The sequence below is a fragment of the Acinonyx jubatus genome, chromosome A2 (assembly GCF_027475565.1).
Source record: "Acinonyx jubatus isolate Ajub_Pintada_27869175 chromosome A2, VMU_Ajub_asm_v1.0, whole genome shotgun sequence".
NCBI classification, from domain to species: Eukaryota; Metazoa; Chordata; class Mammalia; order Carnivora; family Felidae; genus Acinonyx; species Acinonyx jubatus.
Window position 1 is genome coordinate 75,875,201 of NC_069383.1, and position 13,964 is coordinate 75,889,164.

A 13,964-nucleotide genomic window follows, 5' to 3' on the forward strand; every position below is an offset into this window, starting at 1 on the left:
GAATGACTAACTTCGTGGAGAATGTCAGGGGGATATCAAAGAGAGGTGATACACAATCTAAGTTTTTCAAAGGACAAATACAAGTTTCCAGAAATAGGATAGAAGAAGTAAGTAGGTACCCATGTTTTCAATAATAATGAAGACTCATTCTTTTAATTAAAAAAAATTTTTGATGCATACATATACACAGGGTTTAAGCCAAGTCCACAGAAGACATAAAAATATATTACAATTTCTTCTTTCAATAACTAGATCACCTAGAAGCGAGGTAACACACAAATGAATATTTTAAGGCTATATATATATATATATATATATATATATATATATATATATATATATATATTTAATGCTGTAAGACATCTAGGATATGCCCTTTAGATGATCTAAGAGCTTCTTAGAATGAATCTAAGGAATTCTAGGAAACTAATGCCTATTCTGCTTCTATAAGCCTGAATTCAGGAATGTAGTTGGATCAGCTGAACTATCCTCAAGGACCCGAGGGTAAAGGATGAGAACTGAATGTACTGCTTCAATCACATTTTGCACTCTCTAATTTTGAGATTGATGACCTGGACCAAGTAAGGACATATCTGCACATACCCAGACTAGACAATGTGCAGGCCTCCTCCAGCCTTAAGCATAACACTGGGCATGGAAAGGGACAAGTTATACTTCTAGAAAGACTTACAATCTGCACTCACAATGGTGTAATCCCTGGTTAGAGGGGGGTACTAGGAAGCTTGTATTTTCGTACTGGATGCTGCTACTGACCTTACCACCATTATCCTAACTCCACTTTGTACTGCATTCCTAAGATAAGTAAAGTGTGTCTGATTTACTCAAAGAGAGAGGGATGAAGTAGAAGCACAAAGAGAATCAAGGAACAGACACAAAAAGAGTACCCAGTGGTTTTGCCACCCTGTTCCAGTCCTTTGAGACCTATCTGTACTCTTAGTGCTGTATTCCATTTCCTTCCATCTAACTTGAGTTGGTTTCCATTACTTAAAACCAGGGTCTTAAATAGTAATATTGCAGAATCTGCAGAAGGCCAATTAATATTATCCCATTCACTAGGATACAGTGGCCAAAAGAAAGAGAAGGAAGGAAGAGAAAGAGAAGGAAGGAAGAAAGAGAAGGAAGGAAGAGAAGGAAGGAAGAGAATAGAAAGAAAGCAGGGAGGCAGGAAGAGAGGGATGGAGGGAAAGGAAGGGAAGGGAAGAAGAGAGAGAGAAGAAAAACCTCCCATTCTGCTCCCCAATAGGAAAGGGAATAGATTCACAGCCTGAGTTTTGAAGATAAGTGCATGTGCATAAGAACAATGAATTTGGTGGATAAAACAAACAAAAATTCCCAGACTAATCTTAACAGTGCTTTGGGAAAATGAACCTGGTGAATGGGTTTAGGGGTGGTGGATGGAAGCAGGGGGGAAAGAGAAGAGATATCATTTGGGAATTGAGAATTAACCTTAAGAAGGAAAGGACTGTACAAATCGAACAGACAAGAGGAATGCAATTATGTGTCATTCCCAAGTTAATTCAGGAAAAAATGGTATGAAAAATGCTGAGAAGGAAGACTGGACAACACTTAGCAACCAACAGCTGTGTGGGATAATGGAGGAAAGGAGGAGTCAAAGGTAACTGTCCCAAGTCTGGGGGCTAGGTGGCTACAAGAATAAAACCAGTGAGTCCATCAGAAATCAGGAAGAGCGATGGTTTAAGAGGCCGGAGATCATGCGTATGGGAGGTACCTGCCTGGCACTTTCAAATGACTCACCCAGTGGGGGTGTCCACCAGTCCAGGAGGAAAGACAATACGGTGTCTACAGATATGGGGGTTGGTCTTCTGGGCTGACAGTTGACATGAGCTCACTTAGGTAGAGCTTTACAGAGAGAGAGAAGGACCAGTAAGGCCTGGGGGAGGAGCCACATCTGGGGATGGACAGATGTGGGCAATAGGACTACAAAACCCCAGAGAAATCAAAGGAAATCAGGAATGCACAGTGCCAGTGATACTAAGAAAGAAGACAGTGTTCAGGAGGCGGCAGTCCACAGTTTAAAACAGCTCGGAGAGGTCAGAAAAAAAATTGAGAATTTGAGACTAGCCATCAAAATTCACATTAAAAAGTCACTGAGCAGTTTTCAGTGGCTTGATGAGAGAGAATATCAAATGACAAAGGTCCCAGGAGTAAGTAGTTACGAGCAAGTGAGAACTCTTCCAAGGGTGTTTGGAGATGAAGAGAAGCAGACAAGAGAGACTTGATCATGAGTGTTTTCCTTTTTCTCTTGTTTCTGTTTGGATGGTGGCTTTGGACTGTTGGTTGCCAATGTTTTGAATAATGAACACCTAATTGTAGGTAATGGGGAAAGGACCAGTGACCCCAGACATTAAAAATGCATGAAAGGGAGTAAAATTGGTAGAAATACGATCGTGGAAGGGAAAAACAGCACCAGTGTTCCTGAAAAGAAAAGTCTGATTTGGAGAGGGAGATTGTTAAGTGAGGTCTTCCATTCTCTGTAAAGTCACAGGAGAGGTCTACCAAGAGAGATGGAGATGCTAGCACGTGAAATCACAGTTCAAAACACAGGCCCTGCAGCCAGTCAGCACGTAACAAACATTTGTTGAATGAATAAATGATTCTCCTACTCCAATATGTATGTGTGAATATAGACATAGATTTTTTTTTTGAGTGACAGAGAGGGAGCAAGTGAGTGAGGAGCAGAGAGAGAGAGAGAGAGAAGTGGGGGTCACTCAAAGTGGGGCTTTTTACCTGAAGCGGACCTCATGCTCACCCAAAGCGGGGCTCGAGCTCAGCAGATGGGGGACTTGAACTCATAAACCAGAAGATCATGACCTGAGCCAAAGTCAGATGCTTAACTGACTGAGCCACCCAGACTCCCTGTTGCTGATGGTTTTCGAAAATTAGTTCCGAAAAAAGAGAGCATTCTATAACCAATAACCCTAAAGAGAGCCAAAAATAACAATAAGCTCCACTTGCCTTGAACATCAGAGAAGAGGTATGCAATTATGTGTCATGCCCAAGTTAATTCAGCCACACCTATATACTCAGAAGCCGTAGCATCAGCAATAATTTTCCATGATGAAAGGCAAAGTAGTATAAACAGCATTTTCATTTCCATAAAGGAAACTCCATGACACCCTTTTCACATGACCTGCCTCTAATGTCCCTGTTTTCTCATAAATGACTTCGTGTCTTCCAGCACAAACATTCTGAGGGTAGCATGCACCCCATCTCCAGTTACAAGCCAAATAAGGAAGGTCAGTATATGACCAAGGCAGAGTAAAGATGATCACGCATTCAGAATCAATATCGAGAGCTGCAGACGACTAATGATAATAAAACCCTTCCGCAGAAAACTAACAAGACATGTTCAATGTGGCTGCCAAAAAAGCTGCTACACAAGATGTAGATGTAAATAAAATGTAAAGTAACTAAAGAGAACAAGGGCTTGGTCATTTTTGGAAAACTGGAGTGTTACTTATTGCTATTTGTCTATGCCCTTGAAAGGAAATGTGCTAAACAACCCAGGTTTCCAGAAGCAAATGATTTAATGGCCTCAGACCTTGGTCGTCTTTCTTTCTAAGAGCTAATGCAAGGGTTCTTAAAATTTTCTGTGCCATTGACCTCTTTGGCAGGCTACGGAAGCCTATGGACCCCTTCTCAGAATAAAACTGATAAAGGCATAAAATAAAATAAGTTTACCAAAGCAACTGAAATTGAATTACAATTGAGTTTCATTTTGTGTTTAATAAAAATAGAAAATTTTTGCTGTGAACCTGAATTCACAGACTCCAGGTTAAAAACCCTTGGTTGTCCCTTTTATGAATAGAACAAATGTAATTGGCATTCACCTACCGTGATTACTAACTAAATAAACACAAGCTTTGGCCTTCTAGAACTATTAAGACTTCAGCAAGTGATCAGAGAGCAAGGACCTAGAACTGTGACTGCAGCAAGCACAGGAAAGATTCATGTCCACGGATGCAGAGAATCTCTGATACACTCTGACAAAATTCACGTCACCACTACCCTGGCTCCCGGAAGGGCCCTGAAGAAGGATGAGTGAAGTGTTCCTTCAGTTATTCCAGCCTAACATGATTCACTCTCTGTGTCCTGAAAACCTATAACGTGCAAATGACAATCTTAAACTGTCTAAGATCATGTTGCTAAGTATGTTTCTCTCTGTATTATTTTGATTAAAATTCTCTCAGAAAGAAGGTATATTTCATCAAAATTCTAAGTTAGGCATTGTTCATTGAAATATTGCTAAATACATGACAATTACAATTTTTATAATAATACACATGAGATACTTAAAAAGAAAAACCACAGAAGCACAGATTTTTTAATATACTCGGGTGGTTGATTGTTGTTGGTATTGGGTTGTCTTTATTGCAAAGGTTGGGAGAAACCACCTTTTACCCAGGTATACAGTGAAAATGGGCATTTGACGATGTATGAGACAGGAAATAACCATAAAGGAAGCAATAATCAGCAATAGGTAAGGATCTTCTTGGCATTGCTCAAGCCATGAACTTGTTATTTCCCCACTAAAACCAAGTGTATTAATTTCCTACAGGTGCCATAACAGGTTACCTCAGGACTGGTGGCATAAAATAACAGAAATTTATTATCTCACAGTTCCAGACACCAGAAGTTGAAAATCAAGGTGTTAGCAGGGTTGGTTCCCTCTGGAAGCTCTGAGGAGGAATCTGTTCCAGGCATTTCTTCCCGCAACCCTCAGCATCCCTTCACTTGGGTCTGCATAACATCTCTTTATTTCGGTCTGCTTCTGTCTTCACCTGGCCTTCTTTCTGTGTCTCAACTCTTTCTCTTATAAGGACACAATTTATTGGATTTAGAGCTCACCCTAAATCCAGGACGATCTCATCTCAAGATCCTTAACTAACTACATTGGCAAAGACCCTACTTCCAAGTAAGTTCACATTCACAGGTACTCACAGGGCTGGGGACTGGAATATATCTTTTAGGGGAACAGAATTCAACTTACTACACCAAAGAACCTTAAAATTCCAGACATGCTAGCTACAGAGGCTTTTGGTAAAAGATGATAGGAGGCAATGCAAAGTATAAAGCATTTTTTCTTATACACAGTATCAGTAGATACTTCTATAATTTTTTTAAAAATGCATATCATAAATTCTTAGCACTGCAGATCTGTGCAATAAACACAGGGAGTATATGTAGCTACAGAACTGAAATAGAGTTGGTGCAGACTATGTAGTTGAAACAGAAAGTTAAGATATTTTAGGGACTTAACTTTGAGAAATTATAGACACATACCAGAAACTCCCGGTGATCATCTCTGAAATGAGCTGTGCCCAGGCCAGTCCGGGAAGGTGTGGGCTAGTGTAGGATGTAAAAACAGGATGAAGACAGATGTCTCCTTAGTCACTGCTGCCTAAGGGTATTCCTAGTTCTTTAAGGAAATAGGCTGAGTATCACCCAACCCATGTTGGAGCTATGACTGAATTGTTTAAGATATGCTGTCTATATTTGTTCTTAAATTACCACTTTGTGAGTTTTCAAAAAAGTATAGTTCATCTAGTGGTATGTGGCCAACTCTACTAAATTAAGGCTTTTGTGTTTACATAAAGTCCTAAAAAAGTGGGGAAGAAGACACTTAATGTAGTACAAAGAAAAATGGTATCAGAACTGGGAAGACCAACTGATACTTGCATTCAGAAAGGAGATTCTGCTTGATGCCCAAATATGAATATTCTTATTTGGATCCAACACCCTTAATATATCCTAAGACTTTGAAAGCTAGGTGCCAAGGTATGGTGATATGGCCTTTATCCAAGTAATCTAACTTCATGAATATTTTCCATATCTTCAAAACAGAAAGAATATTGCCACCTAAAAACTAGAAGTATGCAAAGGTATAAATATTTTATAAATTTGTTCATTTTATTTAATGATATTATACAGTCATTTATAGATGTACAATCCTTAGACTTACTAAACATATTACTCCTGTCTTTTCCAAAAGGACCCTGTCTTATTCTTCTTTGGTATCTCTCACAACACCTAGCACAGTTCCTGGGGTGTAGTGTATCCAAGATCAGTGGTGGCTACAAGATTGCCTGATACTTTATGCTAAATGGTTGTTCCTTCTTATGGAAATGACAACCAGCAAATGTGATGATCTGAAGGGATTTAGGTTAGATAAACACTGCTCAACACTTTCCCCACTGAGGCAACAATGAAATCTAGGTTGGGAAATACCTAAGTGTGCGGGCATGTTCTGTGCCTCAGTTTCCTCATTTGTTGTACTTGCTTCAGAGGGCTGTTGTGAGGCTTAAACAAATGTTTGAAAAGTGTCCAGAAAAATTTCTGGCACATAGAAAGTTCTATATAAGCATTTTTATTAGCACTGGTGTTCATATTATTGTTTTTCACTAGCCTTCCAGAACTGGATTTATTTGAAGGAGAAAACACAATAATACATCTTTTATCAGCATTGCTGGGGAACAATTTCTTCCAAATTATTGTAATTACTACCTTCAAGTAGTCAATCAGTCAATCCATCAGTCAGTATTGAGCACCTATTGAAAGCCAGTGACTGTTCTCTGACAATACAGAACACGATAATGAAGAGGCGGTTCCTGGACTCCAATAAGCTTACCCTCCAGTGGGAACAGAAATACATAAATACATCAGTAAGAAGCTAGGCACTCTCAGACACTATGTACCATGAGGGAAATAAAATTATGTAATGTGACATATGGTGCCTACCTGAAAGGTGGTAGATGGGAGAGCTAATCTGAGCTAAGAGGGTCGTTAAAGGCAACAAGATGAGAAGCTGAGCTGAGAACAGAATAATGAAGCAGTCACTTGTAGATCTGAGCAAAGTCCTTTCTTTCCAAGCAGAAGCAGCAGTAGCTACAATATGCAAACATCCTGTAGCGGAAACAAATACTCAAGGTTAGGACAGGAAGACATTACTTGAAGGCTATCTGACATAATCCAGGGCACAGGGATGAACCGAAAACTGGGACAAGGAAGAAGATAATTGGAGGAGTGGTCTTTTTGAAGGTACTTCTGGGTGAGATCCAGAGTATACCTGGACAAAACGGCCTTAGGGGCACATTGGCAGAATGTATAAGTACGAATATGGGGGGGGGGGGGGCTCTTAGAATTAGTGGTAGGAAAATGAGATCATGGTAACATCACAGCATGTGATTGAGTGGGGAAGGGAAGAAGAGGTTTAAGGAGTCATTTCAGAGAGTGAGACATTGAATCTGCTTGGCAGACACAGCAGGATGGCACTTAGTGTGGTATGCCTTTGCCACGTGTGCTCATGGTTTTGAAATGACTGTAGTCAGCATGACTGTGTGATTTTCCCCAGCAACAGTTACCTGCTTTGAGTGGAGGTGCAAAGTAGGCAGTTAGCTGGTGGAAACCGAGGTTGAGATTTTGCCAGATAAGGAAAATGGACAAAGAGATGGCCAAGGGAATCAAAAAGCATTTGTGCGCAAAGGGTCGCGGGAGTAGGTGGAATCTCGGCGAGGTAAAAGAAAAGACAGGGGGAGCAGGAGCAACTGAGGAGTATAAGAGTAAGCAAGAGCAGAGGTCTAGATGAGGTCAGAAACCAGCAAGAGTGGGACAGACAGGGTGAGTGGGCTGGATGGACAGAGGTAATGATGAGAAAATCAGAGTGAAAATGGAAGTGTGGCAATTATTAGTTATGAAAAGGTGGATGCAGGTGACTGTGAGTGGTTTCTCAGGAGGGAGAGTGGGTCAGTATTAAAAACTCACTTCATGACAATCATTTTGGATAGAAACGCCATTAAAATGGTTTTCATACCATTCCTTGTATTATGGAAGCACACTAAACATAATTTTTCTTGTCATAATAGGGCTATCAATATAAAGATTAATATATTATAACATATATAGTAATTCCTTCAGCATATCCTGATTGTTTTGCTCCTATAATAAAGTATCCCAGTCATATTTTGAGTCTTGGGTCTGCTTTTTAGAGTTTTCCTGTCTCTTCCTTTTCCCCTTCCAAGTAGAGTGGTCTAAAAACTGGTCTTAGACTTAACTAAAATGTCTTAATGGCACTACATTTGAAGTCCATGAACTTGACTGAATCTGTTTGGGTTCCCTTGGCGTCCTTAACTGGGCTTCCTTCCCTCCCTCTGGTCAAATGAGGATTTATTCTTTGAAGAGGAGAAGGGGGCACCAGGATCGACAGATATCACCCTCCCCTCCAAAAATAATAAACTTTTATTTCTAGCAAGTGGATTTTGACAAGATTTGATAAACTTCTTTTCTCTACATAAATTTCTAGTGTTTAATTAAAATATTTCTCTTGCTTATGAATGGTATTCTTAATGAATGGCCATTAAGTTATGAATGGCCCTGGATTTAAGTTCAAAATTAAAATAGTTCTGATCTAAAGTATTAAGTAATTCACATTTGAATGACATAAAAAATTATAACCTACCTCCCCACTGCTTCCAAATATTCTTTCCCTTGTGGCTTTCCTTGTGTGTAAAATCTATTATGTAATCACTGCTTTACCAAATGCAAGAAAGCATAAATTAAGAATATTCCCAAATAGCCTCTAGTCCCACCAAACCAGATATCTATCTAAAGAGGATCAGTAGAATAAGCCATTTATTTTGTTTTTCTCCACCTCCTCTTTTTTAATGATTTCAAATATTTTTTACTTACACCATTTGAAAGCCATCTGTCCACATCTCTTTTCCCTGCAATGGTTATATAAAAACAAAGGTGACATTTCTGAGGAATCAAAACTCTTTCAATGGCTCCTGTACAGTCCTAAAATGTGAACAGGGTAGTCTTCCCTCCCTTTCCTATAATGAATGCTGAACACCCTTCCACGGCCTGTTTACAAGTGCTAATTGCTGGGACTTTGTGCATTGTCTCACTACCAAGGCACTTTCAGAAAAAAAGACCCAAGAATTCCATCACATTTTCACAAAATGCTATTGCAGACTTAGGAGATAAGGAGCTGGGAGAGAAGTAATTAAATGAAAAGGTTATAGCTGCAAAAGAAGTCTGAAAAAAAGCAGAACCCTGGGAATAGCAGGAGAGAAGTAGCCAGAGGCACTGGTCTTTTCTGAACGAGTTTAGCACAAAAATGTTTGGCCATCAGTAGAGGCAGTTAATTGAGCATTCCACTTCCACTGGTGAAAAGCAGATTTAATCACATCAATACAGTGTTTACATGAATGGTTTCAAAGATCTTAAATTTCTACATATCTCTCTTAGGGGTTGCTACCAGTCCATCATTGTTCCTTCGAAACATATATTCACTTATTCATTCAACAATATTTACTGAGACCCTGCTACGTGGTACCAACCACCATTCCAGGTGCTACATACACAGCAGATTGCAAATGACACAAAAATGCTTTGTTCCCGTGGCTCCTGCAATCTAGGGGAAGACAAACAATAAACACAGTAAATCATTCCATTACAGTGTGATAGAAACTAATGAGTGCTATGGAAACAAAGCAGAGAAAGGGGGGAACAAGTAAAGGAAGCTAGGCATGTACCGGTATAATTTTAAATAGACCTGCCTTGACTGTTCTTTCTGAATGATCTCTAAGTTGCACCGTTAAGTGAGAAAAGCAAGAAGTAGAATGTGACTAGTAGGCTGCCGCTTGGATTTTTTAAAACTAAATATACAGGCTTTTATTTGCATAGTTTGTCTGTGAAAGGAACCCAATAAATCATCAACATGGTTGCTCCTGGACAGGAGAACTCGATGTCTGGGGGGAAATGCTTTCTAATGTTACTGCTTTCATATCTTGAATTTTGCACCTGTGCATCAACCTTTCAAATATTTTAATTTAATCCTTTAACATGAAGTTTTACATAACCTAAAATAATCTATAGTAGTGAAATCAACTGTTTGGCAAGTAATCTATAAATAAAAAATAAATCAACTATATTTGGCATTCCCTTACCAGCATGATAAAGAAAGCTTTATAGTTATCTTTAAGGCAATTCCAAGGAAGAAAAATAACTCTTAGCAAGTAATTGATCTTTATAAACAGTCAAAAGTAGAAAAAAATGGGCTAATGTTTTCATTATTCTTGTCCTTTTCCAACAATGATCTGCTTTATACTAATCTCATTGCAAATTCTCTTTGAACAGGACAATGGATTAAGCTACATTCACTTTTTTCTTCTTCTTTTCTTTCTTTCTTTCTTTCTTTCTTTCTTTCTTTCTTTCTTTCTTTCTTTCTTTCGTCTCCTCTTCAGTATGTGACAACTTAGCTAACCTCCCTTTCCTGGCACCAGGCACAGGCTGGCTGTACTAGAATCACCTTTACCAATAATATTTCTAGTACTAACAGGAACCACCACCCACTGTGGAAACAGCGCTCCCAGCACCTTGACAACCAGCTCCTTTACCAGGAGGCTGAGGTAAAACTTATTTTCAGCTTTTGAATCACAAAAAGAACATCTCTATTAACTTATCAAAAAATGTATCATTTATCAAAACATTAACTTGACTTAGATATTTCCTCCATCTCTTCAAACTTTGAAGATGTTGTTCTTTGATAACATCATAGCCAAGTGACCTCGTCCGAGACCAGCAGGTGTGGCCTGGACCAAGTCCAGATTTCTCTTGGGGATGGTCAGTCCATAGTCCTGCCAAATTACCACAGACCTTGTGACTCAGTCAGAGATGCAGATAAATACAACAGGGATTCCTCCCCCATTTCCCAATCCGAGAAGTAGCTGCCCTTGACCTCGAGTCAGTGACTTTTTACAGTGCTATTATTCACTCATTCTCACACACTCAACTCTTCTACTTTCACCTTTTCTTAAATTTCTAGTGACAGAGCCAGGGTCTTCAGGGCATGTCTTATTTTTAAATTCTTTATTGTTATTCCTGACATCATCGTCTAGCCCAGTCTCCATGATTGCCAGTGTGTGGCATATTTTCCCATCAGTGGTTTGTTTTTTTTTGTTTTTTTTTTTTTTTGGTAACAGGTGGGTGGCAAAATGTTGTTTGGTTTTGCTTCCTGCTTTGTGTTGGCAGGAATCCTAGAAATTGGTATAGTAAGTAAATTCAGGCCATGGACCCGGTTTGAACCCTTTGTCATTTCGCATTTCACGGGGGAGAAAAGGTGGTTCTATTAGCCCACCTCCCAGGAGAGTAGGAAAGAAGTAGAAAAGAAGTTGGCTGGGAAAAGAAATTAAACTTCCACATCTACCGAGAAGTAGCCACGAAACTTCAGCCACACAGGTTATTTACTCAAGCCCCAGATTTGCTACAAGAAAATTCAGGAAGTTTGTTTTTCCCCCAAACAATAAATGGCATCCGCATCCCAGTGGTGTGATGAAGCCTCCTTAGCGGGCAGAATGGAGAAGCAAGACTGAGCAGGTGCCCTTCCCATCCTACCGTATCCCATATTGTTACCCAGGATGGTACAAATAGCACACAATTATTCACACATGTAACTAAAAAGCCCAGGGTGTATAATCCTCTTCAGGTGTAGAGTTCCAACAGATTCAGAAATAGATCCCTCTCACCTCTTTGCTCTCCTTTCCCTTGACGGGCTTCTTTCTCAGGCTCACTCTCTCCTCTAGCAGGTTCACCTGAGGTCCAGGAAAGATTCCTATTAGCCCAGCCTAGCTCACGTGTCATCACGGAACTAATCACTGTGAACAAGACTGTGTGCTTTGACTGGCCAGGCCTATGTCACGGGTCTATTCCAAAAACTGACTCTCCCCCCATCCCCACTCAGTGTTGTCACTTCCACCTGGACCACAGGGACTGAGACCTGTGCTAGGGTGTTTCCCAAAGGAAAATGAAGATGTGGTTAGCACAAAGAAAAATGGATTCTGCAAAGGCTAGGACAAGAGGAGGTCAGTGAGGCACCAAAGAGCCTAAATTTAAGGAACACTCATTTTCTGGTTCACAAGGATCCATTTTAAGAGTGGATACAGTGAACCCCGCCTCAAATTTTGCGCCCCTAGGCTCCTCACTCACCTCACCCTAGTCCCGACCCTGGATACTGGGCAAGCAAAAGACAAAATACTCATTATACCCATATTCAAAATTATCTCCCAAAGTGCCTGAAATCCAACCCCCCTCATTAGAGATTTATTTCTTTGGATAAGCCAGACATCTCCAGGAATCCTTCAGTTTTGTTTTGTTTTTCAAAAACAGCTAGAGGGCAAATCTGACGTGAAGAGTTTCCCATATATGTGCTAATTATAGACTATCATGTCAGTCACCTGCAGAGCCAGCACCCCATGATAATGTGTGACGCACTGTAAGAAGAGGTCTCTGGGAAGAGGGAGGAGTGGTCAAGACCCAAGACTGCAAAGAAAATAAGCCCCAAAGAGGAGAGAAATGACATAGAAAAGGAGGCACAAGCTATTAAAGGCATACTTTCATTCAGTCATTAAGTAATGGCTCAAGGCCTACTTCATCAATTGTCCTAAATTCTGCTACATGGAGAGATTGAGACAGCAGGCTGGACCAGGAGGAAGTGGCAGGAAAGACTTAGGGCGTGATAAATGTGGAAATCTCTAAACAGGAATGCTACGGTGTGTGCAACATCTGGGAAGGCTTATCCGGAGTTCTGATGATAAGCTTTCAGGAGAAGGATGAATTCTGCCAACGGCAAAGCCTTGGTCTTCAGGCTGCTGGCATCTTTGAAAGTTTAATTTTCCCTACAGCAGGGGTTTAAGGACAGACTGGGAGAGTTAGGAATTTTGTGTCCCTCCTAGGACCCAGGGAAAAATCAATCTTTAAACTACAAGATAAATAAGTCGACTACCTCTTAAGTTTAGTACTAATAAAGACAATTTCTTCTATCCTTCATATTTCAGTAATGTAATCTTCCCTTTCTGGGACTCTAGTTGCCTTTGGCAAAGAAAAGAGCTTACATAACTGAAATATATCTGCCTTTCATAAAAATCAGGTTTAAAATTTTTTTGTCCACCTGAAAATAAGTATAAAAAACAATGATTCTGTTATTAGTTGGAGACTGCATTTGGGATATGATTATCCATATGTCAATTCATCATGGATCCAAACACCACCCAGAAACCAGAATGACCTTGTCCACAGACCCAGCAACATGCTGGTGGCAGATATGTTATCCTGGTGTCAATAGTGGGTGCTTAGATGCCAGCAGCCTTGGAATGTGATACCTCACTCCCCTGTGTATAGAGCAGGCTTGTGCATAAAATGGCTTCCTTGGGATGTTCCCCCAGGGAAAGAATGTGATGGCTAGAATGTTTGGTGCCCTCCACCACTGTATTTTCACAGTAATTATTTTCTTTATATTCCATTTGACGACTAACAAATCAGCATTACAGTTGTAAGTATCAAGGTCAGTGTGCAAAGAATCAAGTTTCCGTTGCTCACAAAGGCTTAAAGCCACACTAGACCAGGGGCAGGTCACTAAAACCGTGCTGATTAACCATGAGGCCTCTAAGGAACACACCAGGAGGCCTTCTTTCCTAGCTGCACACCTTTCTCTCACTCTGTCAGTCTTCAAACTGGGGAAACTGATGCTATAAAATCAATTAATACGTTCTTAAGCTCTTCCTTGCCCAAAGAAACTATCAGATGAACCTCTAACATAGGTTTATCAATGAGTGCACTAAATATGGAGTACCTATTATAAGCAAGCACTGTTCTACGTGTGGTGGAGAATCCCAGGCTGAAAACAATAGGGTGTCAACCCCGGGACCTTGCAGTCCAGGAGAGGAGATGTAGACACCATAACTCTCTTAGGAGGCAAACCATCCTAACTGCTGTATTGGAAGCATAAACTACCCTGTATGGAGAAAGAAAAGTTTTATTGCAACCAGAGGCTCGGAGAAGACTTCTTGGAAGACATGGGGTGAGAGCTAACACCACAAGATACTCTGCAGAGAGCTGCAATCCAGGCAAAGGAAGGGTTGGTTCCA